Here is a 14,140-nt window from a genome sequence, read left to right as displayed (position 1 = left end):
TTTCTAAATCAGAAAATAGATACTCAAATTGAAGAAAACGATATGATCCAAACTTAATGTCTGACCTTCGAATTTTATCTTACTAATTAACTAGATAGTTTAAAATCGGTGATTGTAACCTTGGAACACGAATCAAAGAAATAATATCCACCTTGCTCAATTATTGAAATTGAAGAATTTTGATTGGTAGGTGGTTGCTTAGGAATTGTACTAATATTATATGCAAGAGTTGATTTGCTAGATTTTGATTCATGTGAATGAGTTATCAATATTTATTTCTTCTTGAAGAATTAATCAATAGTTTTTATCTTAAGCATGTTTTAACCTAAAAAAAATATAAATCAATTCATTACTATTGACTAAATTTTTATAATTAAAATACTAGCACATTATACTATAGAATAAAAGGTTATACTGTAAAAACAGTTAAACAAGACTATAAATCTACAATACAAATAAGTTATGAAAGTCTTAATCAATGGTTGAAATTAATTAATTAGATAAAGAACAACTAATAAGGGTATTTTATTTTAAATATATTAAAAATGAATATATAATAAAAAAATTAACATATTATAAGGATATAGGGGAAATTTGTATAAATAGAAAGGGTGTTATATGTTAAGCAAGTTGTTCTACATTTTCTTTAAGTGTTTTTTACTTGTGTTGATTAATGAATTAAGAAAAACATTTATTATTGGGTATTTTGGTGTAAATAATGTTTTTTCTAATTTCTATTGTTTTCAAACTTCAATTAATGTTGCGACATGATGTTTAATATTTTGAGGTTTATATATTTTCCTTTTCTTTAAATTGGGTTTTCCTTCTTTTAAATTGTTTATAAAAAATAATTGAGTTTTCATTTTTTTCCTTGTTAATAATAATCAGGGGGTTGCTTAGGCCAAGGCAGGTGGGCTAGGTAGGGGGTGGCCAAGTGGGTGGGCTAGGGCAAGTGGATGGGCGGGTGGACTGGGCATTGGGCGCTAGGCACTATGCAATGTGCGCGCTAGGTAGGGTGTGACCACTAGGCAGCGATCTGCATCCATGGGCGCTGGTCCCTTTTGGGACTTTTGTTAAACATATGGGGCCTATACCTTTTATTGGCATGTTCACTTTTGAAAGTGGTCCCCCATTTGTTCATTTCAATTAGTCGACTATTACATTAAGAAAATAATAAAATAATACATCAATAAATAAAACAAAATTGGAAAAAAATATAAAAAAAAAATCCAAAGAGTTTAAAGTTGTAACAATATACCATGTACTTCTAAATCTGCATAACTGCAACTTGGTATTCCAACTTTCCAACTTCTAACAATGATGAACAAGGTAGTTTGGCTTCCTGAGGTGAAAGGGGATTTCTCAGTAAAATCAGCTTGGCCCTTCTATCGGGTTGCTCATCCTACAGTGGACTAGTACAATGTAGTTTGGAATGCTTTAGTGCCCATCAAGATAAGCTTCTTTGTCTAGAAACTTATGGTTGGGAAGGTAGGGGTGGATTCTGATATAAAGAAGTTGGGAGTCGCTTTTATCTCCAGATATGTTTGCTACTATGATCACTCAGAGGAAAACATCAACCATTTGTTGGTGCATAGTTGCCTAGCTCGAAAAGTTTGGCTTTTCTTTAGCATATTGTTTGGGCTCCCTTTCAGGGGTAATGAGAGTATTAAGGAGCTTCTCTCTGATTGGTTTTCAACAGCCTTGGAAAAAAATCAATGGGCTATTATAGTCGGGCTAATTGATTGTTTTGCAGTTTGGGAAATCTGAAAATAAAGAAACAAGCGCAAAATGGAAAATAAGTTCAGATGCTCTAATATGGTGATTTGGGTGATAATGTGATGGATTCATGAGGTCTCATTTCCTCTAAATCTCACCCACAATGTGAGTTTTAATCAATAACTCTTCTTACAGGGTTTAGGGTTGTGATTCACCCAATTAAGAGTAGATACATCAAGGTGGTGCATTTATTGGCAGTTCCGGATGGTTACTTTAAATTGAGTGTTGATGTTGCTTCCAAAGGAAATTCTGGCCCATGTGGTGGAGGGGATATCATCAGAGATGGAAGAAATGGTTTTATTAGTACTTTCTCTAACACTTAGGGTTTAGACTCCAATTTAGTTGTAGAGGCTATGGCTTTGCTAGATGGCTTACACCTGGTTGTTGCTCTTAATTTAGATAAGATTATGGTGGATTAAGACTCCAAACTATTGATTGATGTACTCAATGGTATTTGTACATCCCCTTGAAAGTTTTATTTTATTTTTTGTCTCAAGTACAGGAGCTTAGGAATATATCGGATTTCTTTTGTATTCATATTTACAGAGAGGCTAACCAACCAACGGATGCTCTTGCAAAGCTTGGTTGCTTAGCATCTCAAAAAACTGTTTATGATTACACAAATACTCTTCCATGACACGTATAGAACTTGATTACAACAGATAGTAGGTCTTTCTTTTTTGAGAATTCGTTGGTTCTAGGTTGCCTGAACACTTTATGTTTATATGAGCCAGGCTTCCTTTGTATAGAGCGAGGGGTAAGGCTTTACGTCCCCCCTCCAAGGTTTTTTGCATATCAATAAAATTTTGGTGGCAACCCTTCGACCGGGAGTAAATTTTGGGGCTAAAAAAAAAACAATGATGAACAACCCAACGTCTGCACAATGACAAAAAAATAATAAAAAGTAAGTATAAAAAACCAAATCAATATCGAAATCATGGTTATAGAAAAACCTTTTAGTTCCTCTAGGCTTTTACTGTCATATTGTACGCACAATGCACTTGTGTTGTTGTGTACTGTGTAGTGACTGTAGTCTTTTCTATTTTGTATTATTCAATTCACTTCTACCAAATTACTCTTCAAGATTTTTGTTTAAAAAAAATCAACTATAAAATCCAAGAAGTAAATAAATAATCAAAATTTGCAATTGAACAATTGATTCATCATTCATTATATTCTACAATCAATTCAACGGTTGTGGTTATGGTTTAGGTCCTTTGTGAATTGGGAATCTAAAAAGTAAAATAAAAAATAATATTCAAATCCCAATTCCCAAATGTTAGCAGTTCTTCATAGTTCAATCACTATTTAAACTTTAAAGTTCAAACTCCACTGATCACAAACTCAATTGACACTTTGGCAATTTGAGGTTCCACTGTTCCAGTCTTCCAAAATTTCTTCACACAAATAGGATTTAACTTTTAAAGTGTTTTTTATCTCTCGAATCTTCCTTTAGTTCTAATATATTATAAGCAAGTGGGTGGGCCCAATTGGGTAGTTTTAGTTTTATTTTTTATTTTCTTTTTTGCCTTTTCTTTTATTTTGAAAAAAAAATGCACACCACTTACTTGGTTGTAAGTTGTATCCATCGGGGTTTTACTTAAATCATAGGGGGGACTAAATCCCAAACAACCCCCTCTTCTAGTCCCCACTACTGTATATGTGGAGTTTTTTCAAACCATATGGGGACCATGGCCCCCTAGGTCCCCGTGGCTCGGCCCTTGGGCAGGAAGAAAGGAATGTGAAAGTCAAAGGTAGCTATCAAACTATTATTGGTTGATTGAAGACTCCACTTCAATTTGGAAATGTAGGATATTGGCAGCAACTCCACTTTGTTGAGAATCTAGGTGGTGATCTTGTTGATATCTCTGATAGGAAGATGAGTCCTTCATGCATAGGGATGGCAAATTCTAAGCCCAACGTGCCCCTATACTTGAAAGTGGAAAGGGTTTTGTGTTTTTCATGTGTGAGAGGGTTCTTACTCATACTTATATTGGTTGTAGAATCCCAAAATCCATCCCCACCCCAAAACCTGTCCTTCAAGCAAAAAAGAAAGAAAGAAAGAAAGAAAGAAAGAAAGAAAGAAAGAAAACTCACCCTATCAAGGTGGGTACCCATTGGCCGGGTAGTATGGAAATTGCCATCCCTAATGACAATTGATTTGAGCTCTATGGATTTTTCACTTGACATAACTTAAAGCCCGTCTATGTAGGCCCACCTTGGAAAATCAAAAGCCCCTACCCTTTAGCCCTCTAGGATTTAGTCCCTGTTTGGGATGGTTCTTGGGATGCAGATTCTAGTGTTATGAGTTATGCCTCGCATGAAAACCTTTGATGTTGCATTTGGTGAAAATTTGGAAAGCTAACATGGGTGTATTAAATGCCATAATCATTGTGACTATAACATGAAACTACTTTGAATGGTCTATTTAGAACGTGGATGCTTAACCAATGCGGCTTAGTTAATACAACTCATCCCAAACATGCTTTAGCCCATTTGGGAGGGTTTTCGGGGAGTGGGTTTTGACATTTTGAGCTGTGCCCCACATGGGAATGCTAGAAGTTGTGTTTGCTAAAAATTTAGAGCTTTCTAGATGCCCAATCCATGCTAAAATATAAAACTACTTTTGGTAGCTTCTCTAGAACACCGATGCTCATTCACCACAACTCAATTAACACAATACACCCCAACGTAAAATCCAACAAACACCATTCTCATCCAGGGGATTGTGAGAATTAGAAGAATCAATTCTCTAAAGTGAGGCCAAACAGGGCCTAATGATTATTGTGTTCCAAGAAGTTTTTATTTGGTGAAAATTTGGGAGGGAAAATTCCTTGTCAATATCTTTAACTTTAGGGGTTGTGTCAAGTCAGTCCCCGAACTTCACAAAACATGTATATGTAGTACCCCAAACTTCCAGAATGTGTCTAATAGGTCCCTTCCATTAACAATCCGTCAGTTATTTGTATCACGTGATGACATGTGCCACTTAAAACTTGTAAAACATCAAAACTACCCTTGAAAGAAGACAATCTTCATAGTCTTCTACCTTGAGACTAAAGAGCCGCACCATTGCTACGATGGTGCTGGAAATTGACAACAGTGTTAGGAACAAATTTGAACGATCCAATGATGATGCTGGGAACTAACCAAGTTCTGATGGTGACTAAAACTGCCATTACTATGGTTTCCTTTATATTTTTTTAAATTTTATTTAGTTGATGAAAATTTCCTATATATTCTAAAGTTAATCTTGGATAGTTGATGCAACCTTCCCATCTTAGCTAGGATGCAAGGGGAAATGATGACGATCGTAGCATTTACAAGGGAAAGGTTTTGTTGATTGTTGATTATGTTGTAGCCTGCCCATAGATTCATCGTCGGTAACCAATAATCTATCATTCCACAAGCTAGAAAACAGGATTGCTTGGAATCAAGGTGGAACAACAACATAGTTTATTGGAATCAAGATTTAAATGGAAGGAGTTTTGTTTAAATTGGTTTATGTGGAAGTGATAGATAAAGAAAATTAGATGACACCTAATGGGTAGTTTTGACATTTTTTAAATTAACTCATGGACTGTTAACGGTAGGGACCTATTAGACAATTTTTGAAAATTTAGGGTATTGCATAAGCACATTTTGAAGTTTAGGGACTGACTTGAGACAATCCCTAAAATTCAGGGTACTAGAATTTTCAGCCAATGTTTTTTTTTCGAGCAAAAAATAAGTAATAGGGCAAATCTCTTAAACTACCTCTACTATTCACGAAATTGACAAACTATACCCTTACTACTAAAGATATTGTCTTAAGCTACCCTTAAGCTTTCTGACAATTGTCTAACACCTCCCTTGCCGTTAATTTTCTGTTACACTTTGCTCACATGTGACATCACATAAGTTTAATTATTTTAAATTCCTAAATTACCCTTATTGTTCACCACCGCTTTGGAAGGAGGCAAACCCATCTGCTGCTCTTGGGATTTTCTCTTCTTATGCAGTGGCTCGGCAAAGACGAAACCGATGATGCCATCGCTGGGGAAACGAAACTACTCAGCGAAGGAGGCCAACCCATCTACAGCTCCTAGGCTCACTCAACCGCTCGTTTGTCACCCAAATCACTTCTCTGTCCCCACGTCATGTCATCATAAAAGAGAGGTTCTACATTTGCATCCAAAGATCTTGGCCAGACGATCGTTACTAAGCTGCAACTTTAGTTACTAAGCTACAACTGATGCATGGGTGTGACCACATCGTTGATGGAGTTGGAACCCAAAAGCCGGTTGAGTGATGGGCTGTTTGACGACAAGGCTAAACCCCATTGGCCTTTTCCCTATGGTTCGATGATCGACAAGAGCCAGATCTGGAGTAGAGAGCTTCTTTGTCCAATAAGCTTTGTTAACTTCAATGAGAGCTAGAGTAGAGAGCTCATCATCATGATCACCACTCTCTTCTAAATGGAATTAAGGAGCTGGAGGTCCAGATGAGGATTACAAATCAAACTCTCTAGTTGACTTGCAAGAGTAGAGCTGACTGTTCTGCACTATTTTCTCTAGAACTATGCCGAGGAGAAGAAGCCCATAGTTAATCCTTTATCCTTTGACCTTTCTCTCTCTTTCTATAGGACCATGGAAATAGGGTCACACCTCTAAAGGGATCCCACTTCCTCGCTTTCAGTCCCCTCCTATGCTGGTTTCTTTCCAGCTTGGAAGTTCCCAAATTCATGAGATTGTAGTCCATTCTAATGCCTTACTTCCGTCATCTTGACCCCTCTTCGACTATCAATGCTTAAATCTCATGGTGCCATTTTTATTCTATATCTCGCAAGGTGGGGAGTCATCCTCTCGTAAAACCTAATGTCAAATACTTTGAGACCCGACAAATAAAAGGACTGCATCGCTTCCGAGATCCTAACTCTTGACCCCCTCTGAGTGTCTTCTGTTGGCATTGAAGGAATGTGAAAGTGGATCGAGCTTCCTGTAAACAAAATTCAAAACTCTTCATCTGATAGAGATCAGTTGGTTAGGAAGATGAGGGATTCGGGTTCGAGAGTGAAAAAATGTGTCATCTCCTGCTAAAATGATTTTCTTTTGTTGCTGGCAACATTTTTTTTTCTGAAATGGTTATGTTGAGCTTCAGGTTAGAATTTTTATGAGTCAGAGAGTCATAATAGGGGCTCTGCCCCTCTTATTGCTTTTCGGTTTTTCTCAGTAAAACAAGGGCTCTGCCCCCTTTTCTCTTTTGTTTTTAATGTTAAATTAGGGGCAGAGATCCATTCTTCTTCTTCTTCTTCTTCATATACAACCTGCACAAAAACAGGGGCTTTGCTTGTGAATGCCACCACCTCCTAGCTCTGGTAGCTAGCCAAAGCCCATGTTTGCTTTTTTGGTTTTTCTTAGTAAAACAGGGGCTCTGCCCCTTTCTCTTTTCTTTTTAATGTTAAATCAGGGGCGGAGCTCCATTCTTCTTCTTCTTCATATACAACCTGCACAAAAGTAGGGGCTTCGCCTGTGAATGCCACCACCTCCTGGCTCTAGCAGCTAGCCAAAGCCCATGTTTGCTCCAGTGACATCGGCGTTCACTGATGAAGGGAAATTTGGCCCGACCTCGCCATCACTCGATGTGTGGCAAAAGCGAACAGCTCGGGGCAACAGAGCGCCCAAAACACCAAAAGAAAAAGGAGCACGAGCTCCCTACTAGGAGCCCGAGCTCCCTACTAAGAACCCGAGCTCCCTGCTAGGAGCCCGAGCTCGCTACTAAGGACCCGAGCTCCCTACAAGGAGCCCAAACTCTCTCCTAGGCCATAAACCTCGAGGCCGTGACCCGAGATAGCCCATGGAAGCTCGGAGCACTCCCCAAACCGAACTCAAGACTTTGTCCCCCCCCCCCACCGTTACTCCGGCACTTCGCCTCCGAAACGCCAGACTAACCAAGCGTACCATACCTGACACCAAGGATGTCCGTTTCCAAGGGCGGCGCACCTGACTGATTTGGGATCTGACGCTTGACAGCCGCACTTCAAACGGCCTCCTGCCACTGCCACCTGCCACCGTCATCACCAGTCGCAGAAACAGTTCCGACAAAAGGAGCAGTGGCGGTTCTGCCCGGCCAGAAGGGATGACATCCAAACTAGCAGGAGCTCAGAGATAGTCAGGCCCGATCTGACAGAAGCCTGGAAGTGAGTGCGTGAGGTGGTTATAAAAGGCTCCCTACCTCCCAAGAACGAGGTATGCAAACTTTGCGCTATCTGGTATATCTTGCCTTTGAAGGATTCTAACTTGAGCTTTAGAGCCTCTACACCGGGTTCTCCCCGGAGCTTCTTCATCTCCCCCGTTTCAGGTCCCCAGTTACTCAATTCAGAGGCAAGGTCGTTGACAGCTAAGACCGGCCGGATTGCGCATCATCAATTGGCGCCGTTTGTGGGAAAACGCTTCAAAAAGCCTCCCTCCAAACTCTCATACCCCTTTTTTCCTCTTCAAAAAACCCAACGCTCATGGCCTCTTCCAGCAACGCCGGACGCGGCACAGAGACAAACACCACCAGGGAACAGCTTCAAGTTCCTGTGGTGTGCGTTGGACAGTTCACCATCCCCCTTTCGGTGGATGGAATCCCCAGTTTAAGTGCACCACAAGCAGTGGCGCCCATAAACCTCCCTGCCACAAGCATCCCCTTTCCTCCCCCTATTGAGACAACCTTTACTGAATCGACTGCCATCCCCCTGGCAGCCAGCCAAAACCGGTTGGACGAGCTGATGCAGTGCATGCGGGCAATGCAAGCCCAAATACAACAGTTTCAACAACACCAGCTTCACCAGCACCAGGTGCTGCACAACATCTCCCAGTATCACTATCAACAGCAGTTCCCCCAACTGCCACTGAACCAACCACTACTTCCACCTCGCCACCCTGCTCCGAGGCCGGCCAAGGCCTCCCCGCAGGATGGACGTCCCCACCAAGGCAAGGCCTCCAGGCCCCAGAACCCCCCTAATAGCCAGGCCTCTTCCCCAGGCCGAAGAGAGTAAAAAGTCATCCCCGCCTCGCAGCTCGCAGGCAAAGGGTTCGAGTGGACCCAAGACTGCCAGCTCGCGTTTGACGAGCTAAAAGATTACCTCGCCAGTGTGCCAACCTTAGCCCGACCCGAGGAGGGCGAAGTCTTAGAACTGTACCTCTCGGCAAGTGACGAGGTGGTCAGTTCGATACTAATAAAGGAAACAGACCGGGTCCAGCGACCCATATATTATGTTAGTAAAATTTTGTTGGGAGCAGAGACAAGGTACCCGCAGATAGAAAAGCTAGCATATGCACTGGTAATAGCAGCTCGGAAACTCCGCCCGTACTTCCAGGCTCACACCATCATCGTCCTGACCGACAAACCTCTAAGACAAGTTTTACTCAAACCCAAGGTTTCCGGTCGACTGACGAAGTGGGCCATCGAACTGAATGAGTACGATCTCCAGTACAAGCCGAGAACAGCCATTAAGGCCCAAGCCTTGGCAGATTTTATCGCATAATGCACGTTTAACCCCGAAGCCCCTGAGCCGGTCGAGCCCGAGGTCCCCAGTTCGGGCGAGCTCGGAGCTCCCAAGCCAATCGAGTCCGAACCCCGTGGAGTAGCAGCCAGCGTAGCATCTCTCCTGGTTAGACCAAGCGCGAACAGGGATGAGGAGCTCTGGATCCTTCACGTAGATGGCTCCTCAAACCAGTAAGGCAGCGGGGCTGGAATAGTGTTACGCAGCCCGAGCGGGACAAGGTTGGAATATGCACTACGCTTTGAGTTCACGGTGTCCAACAACGAGGCGGAGTACGAGGCACTGATAGCCGGGCTGAACCTAGCACACAAGGTTGGAGCAAAGCACGTAGTTATCTGCAGTGATTCCCAGCTCGTGGTCAACCAGGTTACGGGCGAATATGAAGCACGCGAGCTCACTATGATTGCATACTTGGCAAAAGTAAAGGAGGCTCTGCTCAACTTCCAATCACACTTCATCAGGCAAATTCCGAGGTCAGAGAACACCGAGGCCGACGCCCTGTCCCGGTTAGCCAGCACGAGTCACAACGCCATGAGAACCGTGTACATAGAGGACTTACCTCGGCCCAGCATTCTCAGTGGGGCAGGAGAGGTTGCTCCCGTCACTGAAGCAGAGCCGAGCTGGATCGACCCACTCGCGAGCTTCTTGCTAGACGGAACCCTCCCCGCAGATCGCAACACAGCCAAGAGGGTGCAGCGCCAGGCAGCCAAATACGTCATGATAGACGAACGGTTGTACCGACGATCCTACACGCTCCCCTACCTACGGTGCTTGCGCCCAGCCGAAATCGAGCTGGTACTCCGCGACACTCATGAAGGCTTGTGCGGCGGACACTTGGGGGGCAGAGCCCTCGCCCAAAAAGCACTACGACAAGGATACTACTGGCCAACGATGAAGACAGAAGATATCGAGCTCGTCAGAAAATGCGACAAGTGTCAGAAGCATGCCAATATCCACCATCAACTCGCTGCCGACCTCAAATACCTCAGCAGTCCATGGCCCTTCGCCCAATGGGGCATTGACCTTCTGGGGCCATTCCCACCAGCGACAGGCGGGAGAAAATTCCTAGTGGTGGCAGTAGATTACTTCATAAAGTGGATAGAAGCTGAACCTCTGGCAACAGTTACAACACGAAACATACATAATTTCTTTTGGAAGAACATAGTATGTCGCTTCGGGCTACCTCGGGTACTGATCTCCGACAACGGCAAACAGTTCGAGGATATCAAGTTCCAAGAATGGTGCCAAAGTTTGGGAATTAGTCAGAACTTCACGTCGGTCGCACACCCGCAGGCGAATGGCTAAACAGAAGTAATGAACAGAGCCATCCTCCGCGGACTGAAAGCACGACTAGACCGAGCCAAAGGGTTATGGGCAGACGAACTACCAAGTGTTCTATGGGCTCACCGAACCACGGAAAAAACCGCCACAGGAGAGACCCCCTTTAACCTCACCTACAGCACCGAGGTGGTGATCCCGGCAGAAATCGAAGTACCTACGCTGCGACTAGAAGCATACGACGAGCAGACAAACGAAGGCGAGTTACGCACCAACTTCGACCTACTAGACGAGGTGAGAGACCTCGCGCACATCCGAACTGCGGCCTACCAGCAAAAAGTAGTTCGGTACTATAACGCCAGAGTAAAGAAGAGGAACTTCCGCGTCGGCGACCTGGTTCTCCGTAAGGTCATGGTGCCCGAACTCGGCGTAGGGAAACTTGGACCAAATTGGGAAGGACCCTACAGAGTAAAGAAAGCAATCGGGGGGGCGATACTACCTATAGACCAACAAGTACCCCGAAGCCGAGGTAGAAAACGAACTAGTAGAGGACCGAAATAGTCTGTTCAGCAAAAAACACAGCTCGAAGACAGGACAACCAACACTTGAGCAAAAAGGCCATTTCATTTCAGATAATGAGGTGTACAAAAAAAAGAAAAGGCCATTTCATTTTTTACAAGTCCGGGGCTACTTCTTCATTATCAGAAGCCACTTCGACGATACCTGAAGGCCCTGCCTCCCCCTCGGAGTCTGATTCACCATCCGCAGCGTTGGCCATCTCCTGAGTAATACACGAAGTGGATATGGCGCTGATGTTGAGCTCGGGGTACGTATTCCGGATCATCCACCGGCTTAGCTTGAAACCCCTCCTGTAGGAGTCCACCATCAGATCATCGAAGTCCGGCAAAGCAATATAATCACTAACAACTTTCTTCTTCGCATCTTCGATGCCTTGAGAGAAGATCTGAGTCCTCTCCCTGATATCCTCCTGAAGATACTCGACCTGATGCTGTAGGTCCAGCTTCAATTCCGCCATATGTTTCACAACCACTCCCATAGCCTCAGCATCTTTCTGAGACCTCGCCTGCATAGACCGCGCGAGGCGAGCAGCCTCAGCAGCAGCATGAGCAGCCTCCTCGGCACCTCGCGCCTGCCTTGAGCTCCTCTCCACCTGGTTCGCCAAGGCGTGAATAGAAGAGTTCACCTATCGAAAGGAAGCAAGTGATCAGAGGAACGAATAGAAGAATAAAAGCCGAAGAACTCTAAAAAAGGGAGATCAATTACCACCATGGCATGGGTAACGACACGGCAGACCACTTGGTGCAGAGGAAGATCGGTCCACGCCGCGACTTCCTCGGGGAAAATGGCCTCCTTACTCCTCTGAAGAGCGTGAGTAGGCGACAACACACTCCTAAAGTCCCCCGAGGCCCCCGAGCCTGATGGCCCAGCTCGCGTTTGGGCAGACCCGGAGTAGGCAGGAGCCCCTGTGTGAGTAGTTTCGACGTAAAGAGCCCCCAACAGCTCCTGCATAGGAGGAACCATCTCGGGCTCCATAGGCTGATCCTCCACCGAATAGTTCGGCACCTCGGGCTCCGCACCCTGGGGTAGCTCGACGCGAGTTCGCTTAGCCACCCATTTTCTCCTCTTCATGCCCTGGAACAAGTGCCCACCTCGGGTCCCTCGAGAGTCCATCGCACCTGCGAAAAGGAGTTCGGCATCAGTAAAACAAGCAAGAGAAGAGCAAGACAGGATCGCTAGGGGAAGAACCTACCCGAACTCAGGCCAGCAGCAACGAGCTTGGCCTCCGTTAGATACTGTTGACACTTCAGCCCAAGCCGCGCCCATTGACGGAGGCCCTTCACCGTCTCTTTGTCAAGTGTGACGCCAGAGTCGGGAGCGGCCATCCCCCAACCGGTCTGAAACGGCCACCCCAGCGCACTTCGCACCCCGAAATAGTCCCGCTTCCACGCCGGGACCTTATTAGGGAGTTTGTGTAAGAGCTTGAAGCCAGGGCGAGGAGACAGGTAGTATGCCCGCCTACGCCCAGGAAGGGGAGCCGCTTGCTTTTTAAGCATTAAAATAGAAGAAAAAATCTCCAAGTCCAAAGAAAAGTTCTCCTCGCAGAATAGGGAGATCGTCCCCACTAAATTCCTAATGGAGTTCGGGTGAAGCTGGCTGACCGTCACACCGAAGTGATTCAGGACCTCGACAAGAAGAGGATGGAAAGGCAGCCGCAGCGAGTTGCTCCCGGAATATCACGATCTCATCAGGACCGTGTTCCCAAGGAAAGCTACCCGTAGGGATAAAGTAGGCAAATTCCCCGAGCAAGTTATAGTAGTTTATGAGGGATTGGAGTCCCTCAGGCATCATGGTCGAAGGTCCGAACTGGTCTGGAGCCCGACCCCGATGAGAGGTGGACGCAAAACTACACGAGGCCCCTCGACCTATGGGTTTAACCTCTTCCTCAAGATCTACATCAGGCTCGCTAGAACTACCGGGGGATGCAAAACGATTCGTAGAACCTGCATCAGACCCGCTTGGACTGTCTGAGCCATCCGAGCTAGACATCAGGGGGTAGAAGACGGGTTCCAGGAAAAGAACTCACCCGGGAAGAAGACTGGAGTAGACCACGAAAGCTCGAACAAGAGGAACCTGGGACGCGAGCTGAAGAGCCTGGACGCAAACTGAAACTTTGACGCGAGCTCGAGAGGTACAGTAGCGGCGACTGGGGTCCCCCCAGGGTGTCAACGCACGTCTCCCGACAGTAAAAGCGGCTGCAGCACAATTCCCAAAATTTGAGAAAAACGGCTATCGTCACGTCTCCCAAACGTGCGCCTTTTTGAAAAATTAAACCAAAGTGCGCGCCACCAGTTGAATAAAATTCAAGTTACGGGCCAAAATCCTCCTGCCTTAGGAACTCCCCGCCAAGACCCTTGGCGCAGGGAGTGGGGGGCAATTGATGAAGGGAAATTTGGCCCGATCTCGCCATCACTCGACGCGTGGCAAAAGCGAACAGCTCGGGGCAACAGAGCGCCCAAAACACCAAAAGAAAAAGGAGCACGAGCTCCCTACTAGGAGCCCGAGCTCCCTACTAAGAACTCGAGCTCCCTGCTAGGAGCCCGAGCTCGCTACTAAGGACCCGAGCTCCCTACAAGGAGCCCAAGCTCTCTCCTAGGCCATAAACCTCGAGGCCGTGACCCGAGCTGGCCCATGGAAGCTCGGAGCACTCCCCAAACCGAACTCAAGACTTTGTCCCCCCCCGTTACTCCGGCATTTCGCCTCCGAAATGCCAGACTAACCAAGCGTACCATACTTGACACCAAGGATGTCCGTTTCCAAGGGCAGCGCACCTGACTGATTTGGGATCTGACGCTTGACAGCCGCATTTCAAACGGCCTCCTGCCACCGCCACCTGCCACCGTCGTCACCAGCCGCAGAAACAGTTCCGACAAAAGGAGCAGTGGCGGTTCTGCCTGGCCAGAAGGGATGATATCCAAACTGGTAGGAGCTCAGAGATAGTCAGGCTCGATCTGACAGAAGCCTGGAAGTGAGTGCGCG

Source organism: Nelumbo nucifera, chromosome 8 (assembly GCF_055504915.1).
Source record: "Nelumbo nucifera cultivar China Antique chromosome 8, China Antique-T2T, whole genome shotgun sequence".
NCBI classification, from domain to species: Eukaryota; Viridiplantae; Streptophyta; class Magnoliopsida; order Proteales; family Nelumbonaceae; genus Nelumbo; species Nelumbo nucifera.
The sequence above is the reverse complement of the archived record's forward strand: the minus strand, read 5'-3'. Positions refer to the sequence as shown.